Source organism: Ictalurus furcatus, chromosome 10 (assembly GCF_023375685.1).
Source record: "Ictalurus furcatus strain D&B chromosome 10, Billie_1.0, whole genome shotgun sequence".
NCBI lineage: Eukaryota > Metazoa > Chordata > Actinopteri > Siluriformes > Ictaluridae > Ictalurus > Ictalurus furcatus.
Window position 1 is genome coordinate 28,732,249 of NC_071264.1, and position 20,365 is coordinate 28,752,613.

At 40.6% G+C, this 20,365-nt stretch overlaps 1 protein-coding gene across 12 annotated transcripts in view; it reads right to left on the minus strand.

The window, feature by feature from the left end:
* LOC128613895 (centrosome-associated protein CEP250) overlaps positions 1-17,803 on the minus strand; it is a 178,226-nt gene extending 160,423 nt beyond the window's left edge. For 11 of the 12 annotated variants that reach the window (XR_008386954.1, XR_008386956.1, XR_008386955.1 and 8 more), the window contains exons 1-3: positions 17,646-17,803; positions 17,521-17,556; positions 17,263-17,366 (exon numbers count right to left, since the gene is read on the minus strand). The gene's annotated coding sequence lies outside the window, so the exon portion shown is untranslated. Of the gene's footprint in view, positions 1-17,262; positions 17,494-17,520; positions 17,557-17,645 lie in introns of those variants that run through there. The other variant, XM_053635053.1, reaches the window with a different exon arrangement.
* Positions 17,804-20,365: the final 2,562 nt, after the last annotated feature.

Below are 20,365 nucleotides of genomic sequence, written 5' to 3' on the forward strand. Positions count from 1 at the left end.
AACTTCACCATATCAGTGATTATACGTTTTTAAAATCTGTTTATTAGCGGTTTCAGATTATTTGCAGCGCCCGTCATGAGTTCCTGTGAATGACTGTTTTACGGTTACTATAGAAACGATAGCATATCGGCGTGTTAATATAAACCTGTGATTCGCAGCTGCACTACTGTCAGAGCCGCTGTTATGGACAACGGATTCAACACCTTCTGACCAATCAGAATCCAGAATTTAATTCTACGGCATTAAACATATATTTTTTTAAAATTGTTTATGTTATAATGGCTAAAAATGAATGACAATTATTTATAGACGTAAAACTCTACACTTTGACTAAGGTTTTGCATGTGTAATTACTGCGCAGTCATAAGGCTACATGAATAATGCAAATTAAAGAAATTTATCCCACATATTTTGATGCAGTCCAGTGCCCCTGTTTCCTAAAGTGTATAAGAAATATTTGTGGTGTTGTGTTATGCGGCTTGCCCCCCTCACGTCCCCCCCGGTGTGGCCAGCAATGAGTGATAGGCTAATCGATGTAGAGTCTAATCAGTCAGCTTAACTCTAATACCCTGGACAGGTTCACATCATTATCATGTCAGGCAGCACACACTTTCAGGTGACAAGGAAAAAGGCTCAAAGATTAAAGTCAATCTAAGTGAAGGGGTCTCCACAGGTTTTTTAAAGCTGTGGGCAACATAAAGAGATGCTTTATCTGATACACAGCCTGAATCAGAGCTGCAGAGAAGAAAAAAAAACCCCACACAGACGCACTCATCCATTAGCTGGTCTTAACTTTGGTTTGAGTTCGCTTTTGAATCGTCTTTAAATGCCTTACATGAACTGTTTACAGGTAGCAAATGATGCATGAAACAGGAACCAGGTTTGCGTTTCAGCTTAAAAAGGGCTGGTTTAAGTTAGATCGTCACCTGTTGGATGCAAAAAAAAAAACATGCCGTTATTTCTCTTACAGAGAGAGACGTACTATAAGCAAGTACCTGTCCTGAATTTAGTTCTTCCTCCTCTCAGGGTCGCACTGTTTATCCATTTACAGTTCCATTTAATGCTGCAGACCATCACAAAACAAGTTAGTTCCTGCTCTCACTTATGTTATAGCAGCAATAAGCAGTCGATCCATCACCAGCCGCTCTTTTTTTCTCTCTCTCCTGGAATTAATATTACTGAGAAACCGCAAGAAGAAGTAGTGCAAACTTTTCGGTCCTGAACATGTCAGAAAACTTAAAAGTTACAGCTTTACCTCTGACTGTTACAAAGCGCTGACACTGGAGACTCCTTCCAGAAACGTTACACAAACATCTCGTTATAGAAAACGTCACCATGTCAATGTTTGTTTTTAACAACATCGATTAATAACAGGGTTTCCCCAACTAGTGGCTCACGGTGGCGTTGCAGCGGGTTCGTGAGACTTTGCTAGATATAGATTTTAGCAATATACGGTACGTTTTTACAAGTAATAACGTAATTAATTAAAGACCATTAACACGGTAGCATTTTACCGTAACCTCATGAGTAAAAAGTGATCGACGTTGACTGAATTTCCTCACGGTTCATGTCACGAGACAGCATTTCGTAGCGTGCGAGAGTTAAACGTAAATTACTGTATGCTAGCTACATCATTCTTCATGGCTAAAAGTGTCGTCTTTGGTTATCAGTAAAGCAAGAGGAAGAACATCCGAGCTCAAATGATACGACCAGAAGCGCCAAAGTGGCTTCGGAAACCTTCGTCAAGTACAGCGAGGAATAAGTCTATACAACCCCAATTCCAAAAACGTTTAAACGCTGTGTAAAATAAATGTAAATAGAAAACAGAATGCAATGATTTGCAAATCTCATAAACCCGTGTGTTATTCACAATAGAACATTGAAAACAAATGTTTAAGCTGAGTAAATGCACTGTTTTAAGAAGAAGGGGGAAAAAAAAAAGGTAATTTTGAATTGGATGGCCGTAACACGTCTCAAAAAAGTTGGGACGGGGGGCGGCGAAAGCTGGAACGGTAAATGTTACTAAAAAGAAACAGCTGGAGGAACATTTTGCAACTAATTAGGTTCACTGGCAACGGGTCAGTAACATAACTGGGTATAAAAAAAAGAGTATCTTAGAGTCTCTTTTAGGACTCTTAGGCAGAGTCTCTCAGAAGTAAAGATGGATGCATGGAATGGATCCATGCATCCATGGACAAGATGGACAAGTGACAAGGCCAAACCCTTTCCCAAGTGTGCGGAAAAGTTTGAAGCGGCTTCCTAGTGAAAGTAAGAAGCCAGCTTTCTTAAAAAGATATTCGGAAACCAAACTTTTAAACCTTACCGAGCCATAAAACCGAACAAGGCCAGGTTGTGTAGACTAAAACAGCAACAAGAGCTTTTTCATCAAGCAAAAGTTCACTTAATGACAACCTACGTAGCATCAAGCGTACCTCGAGCGAATAACTGAGGGGAAAAAAACAAATAAAAATGTTTGGACTCCCTGGAAAAAGCAACAGAAACATAAAAATATGAATTGTCGGGGAAAAAGAAATGAATCCCCAACCTACATTGTGTGAAAACAAAATGGATGCAGATACTTAACCAGGGTACTGATAGTTCAGGATTTATCTCACGCACAACACACAGCGTTAAATGCGCAGACGCTGTGGGGCAATGTCGACTTGCTCAGTGAGAAAGCATGTTCCTTAACGTTAAGGACAGCCTAGCGCCAATTAAAACACTGGCTCGAGAAAAATATATATATATATATATAAAGCCATGCAATATTTGACCCAACAAGCAAATAGGATGAGCTCGACATTAGCCAAGTCCTCAATCATGGAATTGGTTCTGCAGTGCGTCAAAAGTGCCAAATATGCAAAAATATGTGTCTGCATGGCAAAAGTGCAGGCCTGTATTAAGAGGACTGATCTGGTTTTGTAATTAGTGTTGTCTGTATAAGGTCAAGCTTATTCAATTCGTGTGGAGATTAAATCACTGCAAGGTCTTTAGAGTCAGCGGCAGAAAGAAAGGGAACAAAGCATGGAGATGTGGGGTGAGGAGCGGGGGGAGTGAATGCGCGAGCGAGAGACAAAAGAGAGATTCGTGAACTCTGGCCTTGTTTGAACAATCCAGAACAAAAACAGTCATTTAAGGGGATTTTTTTTTCCCCCTGTCAAGTGTCTAAGTTCGCAATTTACTATTTCTCAATGGCTGTCAGCTTACTTTATAATGTAGACTTCACACCAACACGAAACTCTCGTAGATACTAGTCTCTCCAAACACAGTGTTTTGATAGCTAAATTGCCTCTCTCATTATACTGAGAGGAGCCAAAGGTCTGCATACCAAGAGTGTGAAATTAGAATTTTCGCCGGATCAGAAGTACAGTACATCATTACGAAAAGAACATTGGCAATTACCTTACAACTGTGAACATAATGAACTACGGCCTGAAAATGACTAAATGACTCAAATTCGGGGGTTTTTCCCTCTGTTGAATAGCTGACAATGATTAAATGTTGCGTATTAAAGGCATTGATGATGAGGGCCCTTCCTGTCTGAGAGCATATTCGAGATTAGCCTGTGATTATTTCCAGGCTAACAACGAATGCAATTAAGAAAGATGAATTAAGAAATACAACTTAGCTTACAGCTGAAAAGGAGGAAAGATGAAGAGATGAAAAGTTTGTAATACTTTGGCAGGAAGATCAACTCGAGCTTGACCTTGTCTTAAAACATGCTCTGCTTTATTTATTTAAAAAAAAAAACAAAAAAAAAAACACCTAAACACCACCTTTTACTTGCAGGAATAAGAACATTACAACATCTCACGTCAGATCACAAAGATAAATGTGAAAGTCGGAGGAGTTTTCTGAGAGCTTATGATGTAGAGACTAGTTAGTCATTCATTTAAAAAAACAAAACACATTTTATGTTTTTATATTACTCTACACCAATCAGCCATAACGTTAAAGCCACTGATGAGGTGAACAACATTGATGATCTCGTTACATTGGCACCTACGGGATATATTAGGCAGCAAGTGAACAGTCAGTTCTCAAAGTTGATGTGTTGGAAGCAGGAAAAATGGGCAAGCGTAAAGACCTAAGCAAATGGGATGGCTAGACGACTGGGCCAGAGCATCGTCAAAACTGCAGGTTATGTGGGGTGTTCATCGGTGTGAAAGCTAGCCCGTCTGGTCTGATCCAACAGAAGACCTACTGTAGTACTGTGAAAGTTAACGCTGGCTCTGATAGAAAGGAGTCACAGTGCATCACAGCTTGCTGCGTATGGGGCTGTGTAGCTACAGACCGGTCAGAGTGCCCCTGCTGACCCCTGTACACCACTGAAAGCTCGCAATGGATGAAGGTGGCCAGGTCTGATGAATCACGTTTTCTTTTACATCACGTAGACGGCCGAGTGCGTGTGTGCGCCGCTTACCTGGGGAACTGATGGAACCAGGATGCACTATGTGAAGAAGGCAAGCCGGCGGAGAAAGTGTGATGCTCTGGGTAATGTTCTGCTGGGAAACCTTGGGTCCTGGCATTCATGTGGATGTTACTTTGACACGTACCACCTACCTAAACAGTGTTGCAGACCAAGTACACCCCTTCATGGCGCCGGTATTCCCTAACGGCAGTGGGCTCTTTCAGCAGGATAATGCGCCCTCACACACCACAAAAATTGTTCAGGAACGGTTTGAGGAACATGACAAAGAGTTCAAGGTGTTGGCTCGATCTCCAAATTCCCCAGATCTCAATCCGATCGAATATCTGTTGGACGTGCTGGGCAAACAAGTCAGATCCATGGAGGCCCGACCTCACAACTCACAGGACTTTAAGGAGCTGCTGCTAACGTCTTGGTGCCAGATACCTTCAGAGGTCAGCACACCTTCAGGAGGTCTTGTGGAGTCCATGCCTTGACGGGTCAGAGCCTCACAAAGGGGACCTACGCAATATTAGACTGGTGGTTTTAATGTTAAAGCTGATTGGTGTATATATTTTGAATAAATTAAGTCTCCATTCTGCTTTCGGTTCACATCGGAGAGTCGATTCACTGATTCCAGGCATTGAAACTAAAAACGAGTCAACATCAAAGCTTTGGAATCAAATCTGCACACCGGAAATGAGCGGATAATTATTTTGGACAGTTGCAAAAAAGGTCTGTAATAGGATTAGTTGATTAAAATGCTGAAATATTTTCAGTATTGAATATATATATATATATATTTTAATTATTAATCTGTGGAGAAAAATGACATTAATAGATTGTCAAAATTATCATTAGTTGCAGCCCTAATTATATCGTCATACTGTCCAGCACTAACGCTTATATGTTTAAATCCAAGTAAGCGAACGTTTTTCTACGTCCGTTTGTCCGAATCTGACGTAACAAATAAAACTAAAAGCTTGATCATGCACTCTAATATAGAACATATACGTTAAAAAAAAGCCCTTTTGTCAAGCTGCCCATAATCATCAAACGGAGCTGCACTGTCAACAGTTTCCTCTGCTAATCGACATGTCAATCAATGGTGGTGGTGAGGGTGGCTTTTAGAGAGGCCCCGGGGTGGCAGTTTAGAGCACGCTCAGTTTAACATGCCACTAGTGGAGCAGGAGTAAACAGAGAGTGATATAGACTGGAGTATTGACTTGGTGATAAATGCCATTGATCAGTTGGCTCAGGCACTTTCAGCAGCCTTACTGAGCTGCCTCGAATGCCCACACACACACACACACACACACAAACAAACACACACTACTGCAACTCACACACCCTCCTCTAGGAGGAGACAGACAGGTAGACAGCGAAAACTCTAAATCACTTTTATCATATCATCAGCAGCTGGTAATAAGGTTAATCTCGTCTACGTGGAATGTATTCTCACATCCGGGGATTAGTAACAGCAAGGAGCAATTCAAAAAAGGAAAAGGACCGTTTTATGAGCATTTTTTAGACTAATCACTATCCACCGGATTCGGAGCATATGTATGATTATACGATTACCACCAACAAGAATACTAAATTCTGCAAAACAAATGTTTAGTCAAAACATGTATTAATTGCTTACTACATTCAAAAGACCCTGTTTCCACCTGGTCATTTCATCCGTCTTGAATTGCACTCAAGATTTTCAAGCTCACGTTCAAGAAATGGTGCAATTTCCAAAGCAGGAAGAGATGCAGCTGCTCAGGATGCTCTCGATAGTCCATCTGTAGGAATCTGGTGAGGATGGGGGTGGGAGATGGGCTCTCCTCAGCCTTCCCAGAAACGAGAGGCGGTGCTGGGCTTTCTTGGCTATGGAGCTGGTGTTGAGGGACCAGGTGAGGTTCTCCACCTAGTGAACACCAAGGAATCTGGTCTCCACGGTGGAGCAGTCAATGTTCAGCGGAGAGCATCCACTCTGTGCTAACCTGAAGTCAACAACCATCTCATTTGTTTGACTTCAAACAAAACAAAACTCATCTCTTCTCTTTTGACTTTGACGATGGTGGAGGTGTTGAAGCTTGTTGGAATGACGGTTCAGGGAGATTTTTTTTTTTTTACAGTTACATATAAATAGCGCTTTTCTAGACACGCAAAGCACTTTACATAGGATGGGGGGTATGCCACACTAGTGTGTAGCATCCACCTGGATGATGCGACGGCAGCCATAGTGCACCAGAACGCCCACCGCACACCAGCTATTAATGGAGAGGAGAGGTTTATGTAGCCAATTCAGAGATGGAGATTATTAGGGGGCCATGATAGAGAAGGGCCAATGGGGGAATTTCGTCAGGACGCCGGGGTTATACCCTACTTTTTTATGATAAGTGTCCTGGGATTTTTAATGACCACAGAGAGTCAGGACCTCAGTTTAACGTCTCATCCAAAAGACGGTGCTGCTTTTACAGTATAGTGTCCGCGTCACCATACTGGGGCATTAGGACCCACACAGACCACGGGTTAAGCACCCCCTGCTGGCCTCATTAATACCACTTCCAGCAGCAACCTTCGTTTTCCCCCATGACATCTCCCATCCAGGTACTGGCTAGGCTCAACCCTTCGTAACTTCAGTGGGAAACCAGGTGAGAGCTGCAGGGAGATATAGCACTGGCCATATCCGATGAAGATGGAGAGGTCAGTGAGAACATCCACCAGCTGGACTGCACATCCTCTGAGCACTCTGTCAGGAATGTCGTCTGGTCCGTCAGCCTTCCTTGGGTCGACTCTGGGTAGAGTATTCCTCACATCAGCCATGGTAAGACAAAGCACTTGGCTGTTGGGAGTAGGGCTGGTCTTCATTCTGCACCACAAACGGGGAGTAGAAGTTGTTCAGCACATCTAGAAGGGAGGCATCAATGTCACAGGCAGGTGTTGTCCAGTAGTTGGTGATGGCCTGGATGCTGTGGATTTTCTGCACATGTGCGCGCTTTGACTCTCTGATTGCCTAGGACAGTTTGGCTCTCATTGCTCTTGAGGCTGCCTTGTCACCTGCTCTGAAGGTGGAGTCTCGGGTCCTCAGCAGCACACGCACCCATGCAGTCATCCATGGCTTCCCTTAAACTTGATAGTCTGAGACTAGTGGGCGGCTGTGGCACAGGTGGTAGAGCGGGCTGTCCACTAATCGTAGGGCTGACGGTTCGATTCCCGGCCCGCGTGACTCCACATGCCCAAGTGTGCTTGGGCAAGACACTGAACCCCGAGTTGCTCCCGATGGCAAGTTAGCACCTTACATGGCAGCTCTGCTACCATTGGTGTGTGTGTGTGTGTGTGTGTGTGAATGGGTAAATGAGAACCAGTGTAAAGCGCTTTGGATAAAAGCGCTATATAAGTGTGCCATTTAGTGATAAACTGATATTTAAAAATTGTTTTGTTGTTTAACAAAGTAAAACGTATAATCGTTGACGTGATGATGTTTTTTTTTGTTAGGAGACATTTATTTAACATTTATGGAAGGAGTCTTAGCAGTCTAAGTCGCGGTGCTTGTTTCCCTGAGAGACAGCGAGAGAGACAGAGAGAGGAAGAGAGAGAGAGAGAGAGAGTAGTGGAGAAACGACTATAACATAGGTGACAACAGGAACTAATTTGTCTCTCTGATGTTCCACAACATTAAACCTAACTATTAACCGTTAAAATGTGCGACGTGTCGTTCATTAATAAATTTAACTTGGCTCAATTTGAATAATATTCCTTAAACAGTTTTGGTCAAATTTTCTCTCATGTCTGTCTCCTCCTCACATCTTTCCTGTTCCAGTACACAGTCACGTATTAAAAAAATAGAGAGCGATGACCTTTAACGACTGTCCTAATACAGTGAATTGGGAATAAGACTCTTGGGATGAGCGACTGGACAGGTCTTTATGATTAAAGCAGCGGGTTTAAGAGATTCGATTACAAACGCTGCAGTATCTATTTAACCTTCGAATCCGCCGGCTGATTTGAACAGGCTAAGTTTATGATTTGGAAGGAATAGAAAAACCTGACAAAAAGGCACGGACTTTAAATTGAAGCAGGTGGACAGGAACTTCAGGGATGAACAGCTCCTTTAATCACCGATACAAAGGCTTCCATCTTGCGTAGTCCCGCTTTATAAACTCCAAAAAACTAATCTGCAAGACAAATGACTGATAGGGCAAACTTAATTATTACCCAAAAAAAAGCAACTGCTCCAATAAAAACATCCAGTATCACCTTGCAGTACTCCCTCTTTCCCACCACTCACTCACTCACTCATTCTCTCTCTCTTTCTCCAGGTATCCACCCATTCTAATTCATATTGGATTTTTTTTCCCTTTCACCTTTCTCAAAGCGTCAATTTCAGACAGTATAAAAAAGTAATATTGCAGCAATAAAGCTTGATTTACACCTCGCACCAATCTCCCCATCTTCCTTTCTTTTTTTTTTTTTTTATTCGATCATTTAGTAGGGATCGTATAACTGTATATCAGACACAAATGAAATCAGGTCCCGTGCACATTAAGGGCCGTGTCTAGCTGCAGCTCTAACAATGCCGTGGTCCTGCTGCCTAGGCTCTGCGGTGCACCAAGGGCAAAGTCCCGTTCATTTTCAGGCCCATTTCCTCCTATGATTAGGCGATCAATCAATCCCAGGGCTTCAATCTCATCAGGCAGACGGGATTATCTGCCCATCTCCCCCTCTCCGGCTCTCACTCGCTCTCTAGCTCACGTTCTCGCTTGCGCACAGCAGCACATTAACATCAGATCAAGTATCACAGGACTCGTGCAGCCTGCAACGCCAAACAGACCACAGACAGACATCTCATCATCTTCCTTCTCTTCTAATACCCCCTCAGCTCCCCTGGTACACAAACACACACTCAAATGTGAAGACGAGCCCTGAAGGCTGTTAGTCAGCCAAGACTGACAAAAAGCGCATCCTTAAATCGAGCAGTTTTTATTTTAACGATGTCATTTTACAAGCATTCTTCTTGTTATCGGCACATTCATATTAGCAGCATCATTATTAAATGATTATTATTATTAAATCTAAAAAAAATTATGAGACTTGAGATCATTTAAAAATCATGCAGCAAGAATCGGATACAATTCCACTATATTTTACTACAAAGTGAAGCAATAAAAAAAAAAAAATAAACAATAGTTTTCCAAGATGGCCGTCTTCACGATGATACAGCATTCAGCTACACAGTGAAGCGTCGTTTGTGTTTAGACATGACGGCACGTCATGCTGCGTCCTAAAAGAACTGGACTTGCTCTAAGGATCATATGTTCGAAATAAAACACAACATGGTGTGCTTCTATAGGAAAATAATCCACATCCGTCTGGCCTGAAGTGAACGTACTTATTATTATTTTCCCATAACTATAACATCCTGGAGTGTTTCATTCCTTTTTCTACCACAGCAATTAACCAAAAGTTAAAATCTTTCATTTATTATAGAATGACACGTTTTACTTTATGATCCGTTTATAGTTAATAAGGTAAAAATGTAGCTTGTCATGTTATTGAAAAAAAAAAAAAACAACGACAAAAAAAATCAGAAACGTGTTCGGACACGACTCTTACCGTTACAAAGTGCTGACACTGGAGACTCCTTCCAACATCTCCTTTTACTGATATTCCTTCCTAGCTACACTATACGAATAAATGTTTGTGTACACCTGACCATCACATTTACGTGTGCTTGCTGAACATCCCCATTCCAGATTGATCCCAAAGGAGCTCAGTGCGATTGAGGTCAGGTCTCTCAAGCTCTTCAGGTGCAGGAGACTCAAGTTCTTCCACTCCAACCTTGGAAAACCATGTCTTCATGGAGCTCGCTTTGTGCACAGGGGCATCGTCATGCGTCATCGTGTGCTTCTAACTTTGTGCTAACCACATATGGATGTGTGTCAGGTGTCCGCAAACTTTTCGCCATATAGTGTACCTTAACCTCGTAGCTCCGTTGCAAAACTAAAAGCGAAATTACGATCCTAAACATATCTAGATTGTTCGACTACATTTTGGGGTAAGTGCAAAACTGTGTATATTTATTTTTTTTTCACTGAACTATGCCTTTAAAGCCTGAGCCACATGCTTGTTGGGAGGAGTGTTGCCCTGCACTCCATCACAAATCCCAAAACTATTCCCACAATGCATCAGGGAGACACTCTATTTATCAGTGGAGTCTATATAAACCTTTCTGAGTGTGTAAGAGTGTAAGAGAATATAGCCTATAAAGCGATAGACCACTCAGACCCAGTTCCGCTGAGGAAGAAGAGGGAGGAGGCGTTTCACAATCAGCCAGTGTCTACAGTACACAACGTTAATGGCAAGGAAGCGGTCACTTGTAAACAGCAGAACGCCATTAAGTTTGAGCGACGGCCTATCTCTGTGGAAGGACGGAGATGTCACAGAGGGGCATGAGAAGGGCATGTCAGGATTTTCGGGGACATCAGCACGTACTGAGCATGCAAAAATGGAAAGGGGAAAAAAAAAAAAAAGGTAATGACAGCATCAGTCACCGGTGAAATTCGGTTTCAGTGAAATTTCACCAATGGCAATTATATAATGATAGAAAATGTACAAATATACACGTGCATGTAACCTTAGATATGGAGTTTGCGATGCGTATTCGTTTGACCCACCATAATTATTTGATTTTAATTCAATTTATTTTGATTCATTATTTTTATTTATATATATATATATATATTCATGAACATTTTTTTTTATTCATGGAAAAATTAGTAGCCCAGTTATCCAGGACAAGCAGATCTCATCTCCGGCTATTATAAGAGACCTTGTGCTCCTCCACCTTCCTTTTGAGAATGCCCCACAGATGCTCAATAGGGTTTAGACCATCACCTTCACCCTCAGCTTCTTTAGCAAGGCAGTGGTCGTCTTGGAGGTGTGTTTGGGGTCGTTATCATGCTGGAATACTGCCCTGCGGCCCAGTCTCCGAAGGGAGGGGATCATGCTCTGCTTCAGTATGTCACAGTACGTGTTGGCATTCATGGTTCCCTCAATGAACTGTAGCTCCCCAGTACCGGCAGCACTCATGCAGCCCCAGACCATGACACTCCCACCACCATGCTTGACTGTAGGCAAGACACACTTGTCTTTGCACTCCTCACCTGGTTGCCGCCAAACACGCTTGACACCATCTGAACCAAATAAGTTTATCTTGGTCTCATAATCCATGTCCTTAGTCTGCTTGTCTTCAGCAAACTGTTTGCGGGCTTTCTTGTGCATCATCTTTAGAAGAGGCTTCCTTCTGGGACGACAGAAGACGCCATGCAGACCAATTTGATGCAGTGTGCGGCGTATGGTCTGAGCACTGACAGGCTGACCCCCTACCCCTTCAACCTCTGCAGCAATGCTGGCAGCACTCATACGTCTATTCATTGAGGGATCCATGAATCCCAACATGTACTGTGACATGCTGAAGCAGAGCATGGTCAGTATGCAGTATTCCAGCATGATAACGACCCCAAACACACCTCCAAGACGACCACTGCCTTGCTAAAGAAGCTGAGGGTGAAGGTGATGGACTGGCAGAGCATGTCTCCAGACCTAAACCCTATTGAGCATCTGTGGGGCATCCTCAAACGGAAGGTGGAGGAGCACAAGGTCTCTAAGATCCACCAGCTCCGTGATGTCGTCATGGAGGAGTGGAAGAGGACTCCAGTGGCAACCTGTGAAGCTCTGGTGAACTCCATGCCCAAGTGGGTTAAGGCAGGGCTGGAAAATAATGGTGGCCACACAAAATATTGACACTTTGGGCCCAATTTGGACATTTTCACTTAGGGGTGTACTCACATTTGTTGCCAGCGGTTTAGACATTAATGGCTGTGTGTTGAGTTATTTTGAGGGGACAGCAAATTTACACTGTTACACAAGCTGTACACTCACTACTTTACATTGTAGCAAAGTGTCATTTCTTCAGTGCTGTCACATGAAAAGATATAATCAAATATTTACAAACATGTGAGGGGTGTACTCACTTTTGTGAGATACTGTATATATGATATGAGATCAGTATGAACCCAAATATGAGACCAATATGAGACCAATATGAACCCAAAAGTAACACTCCTAATAACTCCTTGTTGTTCTCGATCTTTTAAATCCGCATTTGAAGTATCCCACTCCGTGCATAGTGTACTCTCGCGTGTCTAAAACAAACGCCACGAGGCACCAGTGCTATCTTTCATTTTGCCTCTGGAGGCCGCTATTGTACTGTATAACGGCAGCGGACACTTCTCAGCTGCTCCCGCAACGGACGCAAAACTATCGGTGTGGATTTCTGCCGATAACCGATAGTTCCAGCATTCGGTTATCGGTATCGGTCGACCTCTAATTTCCACCGTTTCAGTTTTAAAGAGATTACAGGAGTGCGTAATAATATTACAGACTGTGAGATCGTGAATTGTGGCAGCCGTGGACGCTCAGCTGGATGGTGGATTTTTCAGTAACCCGCAGTAAACATAAACATAGTAAGATTAAATAAATTCACGCTTGTCTAACGTTAGCTTTGTCGAACATACACTGGCAGATTTTATTTCACATTAACGAACTCAAAATATTCTCCACTTACCTTTACAGAGCGCGAAGCACATGAGATTGGGGGGGGGGGGGAGGGGCGGGGCTTTGTTTATTGGCTCGTCTCCGATTTTACCGAAGAGAAAAAGACTGCTCTTTTGGCACGTTTCTGAGTGGAAAAAAAATCTTTAAAATCTGACCTAGATAAAGAATTTGTGATTTGTCCACCCCTCATGGAGACATTGATACACTCTGGTGTCCATTCACTTATAAACTGAAGTGCATGCGTATGAAAGAAGAAAAAAAAAATCAGAAAACCACTCAATTCAGAACCTCCTGTGCAATACGATTTGAGGCGACTCGAGTGCCAAGTGTGCTGTAGATCAAAAAGGATATTCTAACACTCAGTTACAATCTGAATCTCTGCCTTCAAGCCAAGCAGCACTCCTTAAAACACAGAAAAAAAGACATTTATTATTACCCGCAGCTACAAGACACGGCAGATGAGCCTCCCTCCCTTTCTGTTTAAGCCACTAAAACTTTTATCGGCTTTCATCAAACCAGGAGCTGGAGGTGCACATCAGATTCTGTCTTCCCAGCCAACCGAGCCTGAAACAGAGGCACGAGCTGTCATGCTCCGCCCTACTTTCATCATTCATCAGCGCGGGGAAAGATATGAAAAATAGCACATCTTTAAACGTCGAGAAGGAGAAGAATGCGTTAGTAATACATTTACATAGGCAGAGAGGGGGCGCAGGTTAGAGAATTCCTCCCCTCGTCTTATTACACATATTTCACTCCACTCTTACTGATGAATGCTGGCTAAAAGGGAACATTGCCCAGTAATGTACAGATATTCAATAAAGGGCCACTTAATGGGCACAGTCAGGGGAAAGAAACGTAACCCAAAAAGCTTTTTGATGTAAAGACACTAATTCAGTTAACAACATTGATCAACCTGTCATGCTTTCAGTACGGTGCAATGGCTTTTAGCACCATGTGTGGGCATTAATGAAGTTATAAAGTCGCCCCCCCAAAAAAAAAAAAAACAAGCTTTCATCCCCTGTCCTTGTCAGATCCAATCGTTTTTTTTGGACTGGAAGGAACAATGCCTTATATCTGCATGTAGTATCATCACAGCATTTAATATAAACTCAATGAATTTGGCCACAAATATCAAGCAAAGTGCTGCACAGAATATCCACCGGCCATTTTCACACATGCACTTCTACGCAGGAATTAAACGCCAAGTAATCGAGAATGGGACTCATTGGGGGGTTTTTTCGGCATGAGACTTGGGTACATTTGGTGAAGTGTGAAAGCTGGTCTGGGACTGGCGGTCTGGGACTTGCGGTCTGGGACTGGCAGTCTGGGAGACGCTTCAGCTGAACCCTGGTGCGAGATCATACGTGGAATCTATCTGCTCTCAACCCTGTATGCCAAGTAATGTGACTGGTTCGACTTCCTGTTTTAAGTTTGGTGATGTTAGGGTTGTTATGGTCAGCGGAGAAGACAGGACGCCTTACTGATAAATAAAACCAGACATCCGTAGGACTCAAGCACTGTAACTAGAATGTGAAAGTTCAGGTATAAACTTTGGTGCTGGCTTGACGGAGCCCGCTAGACATGCTAAAAGACTTAAATGATGTTACAATGTTTTGTTGTCGTTGATTTTAAAATGTGAAAATGTGTAACATTTAAGCGTGTAATGGTTAAAAGGCTAAATGTTTGTAATATGTAAAGGTCAAAATTTGAAAAATGGTAAGGGTTAAGCATATAAAATGTTGCTATATATACACACGATATTCCAGGTGGTTTCTGGAGTGTTGCTAAGTGGTTGCTTTGCTAAAACAGCTGGTTGCTAGGGTGCTACTAAGTGGTTTCTAGGCAAACCCAGCTGGTTGATAGGGTATTGCTAGGTGGTTGCTATGATATTCCAGGTGGTTTCTAGGGTGTTGATAAGTGGTTGCTAGGATATTTCAGGTGTTTGCTATGGTGCTGCCACAGTTGGTTGCTAGGGCGTTGCTACATGGTTACTGTGATATTCTAGGTGGTTGCTATGCAAACCCAGTTGGTTGCTAGGGTGCTGCTAAGTGGTTTCTAGGCTAACCCAGCTGGTTGCTAGGATATTGATAGGTGGTTGCTAGGATATTCCAGTTGATTCCTAGGGTGTTGCTAAGTGGTTGCGATGATATTCCAGGTGATTGCTGTGGTGCTAGAAGGTTGCTACGATAATCCGGTTGGTTGCTAGAGTGTTGCTGGATTCCCCATATACTACATAATGATCAAGTTTCATGTCTGTGAATCCGGCGGTTTTGGTCTGCAGGACATAATGACTAAAAATAAAAGAACCCGACCTCTTCCCTATGACCAAATGACCCACTTTGGAGCGTTGCTACGCAGCAACTGTGATTCCGATATTTCCAAAAAGCACAAGAAACCACTTTCTGTACGAGATTTACTTCTGTGCCAAATTTCATGTGTCAAAAATTACAAAAAAGTACACGTTTTCTAATAGAAGAAGAAGAAGAAGAAGTCTCGCCGACAGCTTTTCAGGCAGCTTTTAAATCATTAGCACAGTGAAACAACAACAGGAGGAAAAAAAGAAAAAAAAAAGAATTACTATATGATGAGGAATGTGCGGGAAACGAAGCGTCATTTATGAGCCAATCAGCAGCAGACGTCAAGAAAGTGACTTACTTACTGAGAAAACACAGGTGATGAACAAATTCAAGTGTTTGTAATGTAAAATTTCTCCAACTCCACTGATTTGTTATGATTCACATCCTGTGTAATCAGCGTCGTCAGAGTAGAGACTTTGTTGCTAGATTTGGCGACTTTAATTCTGTGACTTTTTTAGCAGACGTTAGTGATGGTCCTGCACTCAACACACCACAGCTGAGTTGAAAGAGCAGGTTCACGAGACTCTACATCAGTGTGTAACACCTGACTGCGTTATGCTGTCAACTAATCACTGATCTCCAGTGTTCCCAATGACCAATCCCTGATCTCCACCAATCACTGATCTCCAGTGTTCCCAATGACCAATCCCTGATCTCCACCAATCACTGATCTCCAGCGTTCCCAATGACCAATCACTGATCTCCACTGTTCCCAATGACACACTGATCTCCACCAATCACTGATCTCCAGTGCTCCCAACGACCAATCACCGATCTCCAGTTCTCCCAATGATCAATTACTGATCTCTAGTGCTCCCAATGACCAATCACTGATCTCCACCAATCACTGATCTCCAGTGTTCCCAATGACAATCCCTGATCTCCACCAATCACTGATCTCCAGTGTTCCCAATGACCAATCCCTGATCTCCACCAATCACTGATCTCCAGTGTTCCCAATGACCAATCACTGATGTCTAGTTTCACAATAAACAATCACAGATCTCCACTGTTTCCAATGACCACTGACCGACCTCCAATGTTCCCAAGGACCAATCACTGATCTCCAGTGCTCCCAATGACCAATTACAGATCTCCACTGTTTCCAATGACCAATCACTGACCTCCAATGTTCCCAATGACCAATCACTGATCTCCAGTGCTCCCAATGACCAATCACCGATCTCCAGTGTTCCCAATGACCAATCACTGATCTCCAGTGCTCCCAATGACCAATCACCGATCTCCAGTGTTCCCAATGACCAATCACCGATCTCCAGTGCTCCCAATGACCAATCACTGATCTGCACCAATCACTGATCTCCAGTTTCCCAATGACAAATCACTGATCCCTACTGTTGGAGATATTTACAAATAATAAAAGCAGTAACAGTTTCCTTCATGACTACACACCTTTAACAACTACTCACCATCACTGCTTCTATTTGTCTGCACTCTTGAAAGAAATTGTAGTTTTTTGTATATACATAAAAGTTCAGTTTAGTAAGAAATAAAATGTTTACTAAATAAATTATAATAAATTCATTTCTATTCTGATAAATACTCATTAAATTCTAACTGGAAAACATCCATGTATGCCAGTTTGCAATTGCCAATGATCATGATGAATACATTAATATGCAAATTAGCCAATGACGTCACCTAGTGACATCTAGCGACTGGTAAGGTCCCGGGTTTTGAGTGTGAGATTACTGTATAATATGGAAAAGGAAGTTAAGATGATCAAGGAATAATTTTGCCATCATTAAGAAATGAAATGTTAAATTCATTCTGCTTAACTCATTTCAAAGAGTGAGTTTATCAGCTGAATTAGAATTACTAAGGAAACAACAAAAAACAACAACAAACCATCTGGGTGTAAATTCTTACCTGTAAAATATCCTCGGAGTTACCAAATGATCAACTGAAGTGTGGTAAACATGTCAGGAGGTTAAAGCATCTGCACCGACCGGCCATCCTTTCCATATGGAGATCTAGACATTTGAAGAAGAAAAAAAATCATATTAATCATGAAATCACAAAATTGCGTGCTAAACACTTCATACTCAGGATCTTATAGTAAGAATACATTGTGATAATATTATTCAAATAAATAAATAAATAAACATCTGACAAGTAAAGCCTCACCAGTCTTCTTCTTCTTCACTGTCCAGAGATGTGTCCCTTAGGATACACAGAGGATTTTAATAACACATCGCAATCCAGAAAATACGCATTAGGTCTTAGTTTTTAATGATGTAATTCATACGTACGATCACTCGTGGCGTCCTGCTGCCTCGGATCAAAACGCCTGAACACATCTTCCACAGCAGCGCCAATTCATCAGGAAACTGAGTGATGTTTTCCTGCAGAGGAGGAAAACAAAGTCAGTTCTACTAAAAAGCCAATCAAAAAGAATCTGGTGAACAAAACAAAGAGAGGAACTACAGTCCCTTCCGAAACTACCGGAACGGCAAGGCCGATTCATTCGGGTTTCAGCTCAAAAGAGGAATATGAAAAGAGAGTTTAGGATTTCAGCTTTTATTTCCTTGTGTATCTATCTATCTATATATATATATATATATATACATATATACATCTATATCTCTATATCTATATCTATCTATATCTATCTCTATATATATATATACACATATATACATCTATATCTATATATATCTATATCTATATGTGTATATATATATCTCTATATCTATATATCTATATATATCTATATCTATCTATATATCTATATCTATATGTGTATATATATATATATCTCTATATCTATATCTATCTATATATATATATATACACACACACACATATATACATCTATATCTATATATATCTATATCTATGTGTATATATATATATATCTATATCTCTATATCTATATATATCTATATCTATCTATATATATATATATATATATACACACACATATATACATCTATATATATATATATATATATATATATATCTCTATATCTATATATCTATCTCTCTATATCTATATATATCTATATATATATATATCTATATATATCTATATCTCTATATCTATATATATATACACACATATATACATCTATATCTATATATATCTATCTATATATCTATATCTATGTGTATATATATATATCTATATCTCTATATCTATATATATCTATATCTATCTATATATATATATATATATATATACACACATATATACATCTATATCTATATATATATATCTATATCTCTATATCTATCTCTCTATATCTATATATATCTATATCTATATATATCTATATATCTACATATATATATATATATATATATATATATAAAAATGTGTGTGTGTGTTAAACAACATAGAACATAGCTCATTTTGTATCAGACCACCCGATTTCTTGGTAGCATTACAAGCTGTGTTTTTTATTAACATCAAGAGAGAGAAAACAGAAGAGATGTTGATAAGGGAATGACTGTTTGTAGCTGCTATAACGTTAGACTTGGTTCGTGGACGTTCCAAGAAATTAAATGTAACCATGAACTGATTTAAAATAAAAAAATTTAAAAAGTAGGACGTTATTTAAAAAAAATAAGAAGTTGTTTGAGGTGGCAAATTGCTGTCGTATAAGAGGTAACACTTCGGGACATGCTGTTATAGGGTTGGTGGTGAAACTCCACTTCATCACACCACCCTGTTATTGATTGTTTTCCTATAGCAGCACAACACCGAGCGTTTTATTCCTGACACGTTCCAAATATTGTAGGTGTCCTCAGGTGTCTTTATAACACAGATGTCAGTATAACTGCTGGCCGATATGACAAAAAGAGTATATTGTGCTTAACGCTGAGGCTCGTATAAAGATGCTGGAAGGAAATATCACAACACACAGTAGCTAATATGTGTGCAGGATCATCCGCCCAAGACAGATTTTAACCCTTGTGCGTCCTTGTGGAGATTTTTGCCTTTTTTTAAAAAAAAATTAGCCTTTTTTTTTGTTAATGCAAACAGAATAAATTTTGCAAAAGGTGTGTATTTTTATTGGAATTTTAATACTTCACCCTCATTTTCCTTCATAAATCTATTTTAAACTAGGTACAAAATAGTTACACTCAGGACCTCAAGGACAAAAACGTCCCCACTGAAACGCATTCAAACTGCAATATTTAATCCCCGTGACGTTTAAGCATAAAATCATGCGTTCTGTGTTAATCGGCTTTTATTTCGTTGACAAGCTTTCAAAACACTGAATTTTGTAAACATTTTCTGAAATGTGTACTAATGTGTAGTATTTTCTCAGGTTTAGAGTCTGGGGAAAATCCACGCTTTTTCTTTTTTCTGATTCTGCTGTATTATAGAGCGCTGCAGACCGACTGAATAACTGACGCAGCTATAACTGTGTGTGTGTGTGTGTGTGTGTGTGTGTGTGTGTGTGTGTGTGTGAAGAGTTTGAAAGAAAGAAATGATATTGTACTGGAAATCACAAATCCCTCCCCATGTATACGAGTCACAGGTTCCTGATCTTTGAAGATTTTTGCAGTATGTAAAGAAACCGACGTTTAAAGGGTTAAAATTCTGAAAATGAATGAATATTTGGTCATTATGATCAGAACTGATACAAAAAACAAAACCAAAAAAAACAAAAAAAAACACGAAGTCCGTGAAAGTGGGAAAAAAAAAATCTTAACTATATAATATTTCTATGACAGTTTATGACATGGAAATTTTTGTCCTTTATGGACCTGAGTGGTAGGTTTAAAAAAAACAACAAAAAAAAAAACATTTTTTAAAAACCTGACACTGCATAAAGAATACAAATGCATCAAAATGAACGTCGTTGTTAATCACTGACGTATCAAAGACTCTAATAATCAAAGAAAAAATTCTGCTTAGCATTTAGTATATGGAAAATAATTACTATTTTTCCCCATCAAACAAAAACAACAACAAACATATGTGGCTTTATGTTTTAAAAATATTTAAGAATATTTACTA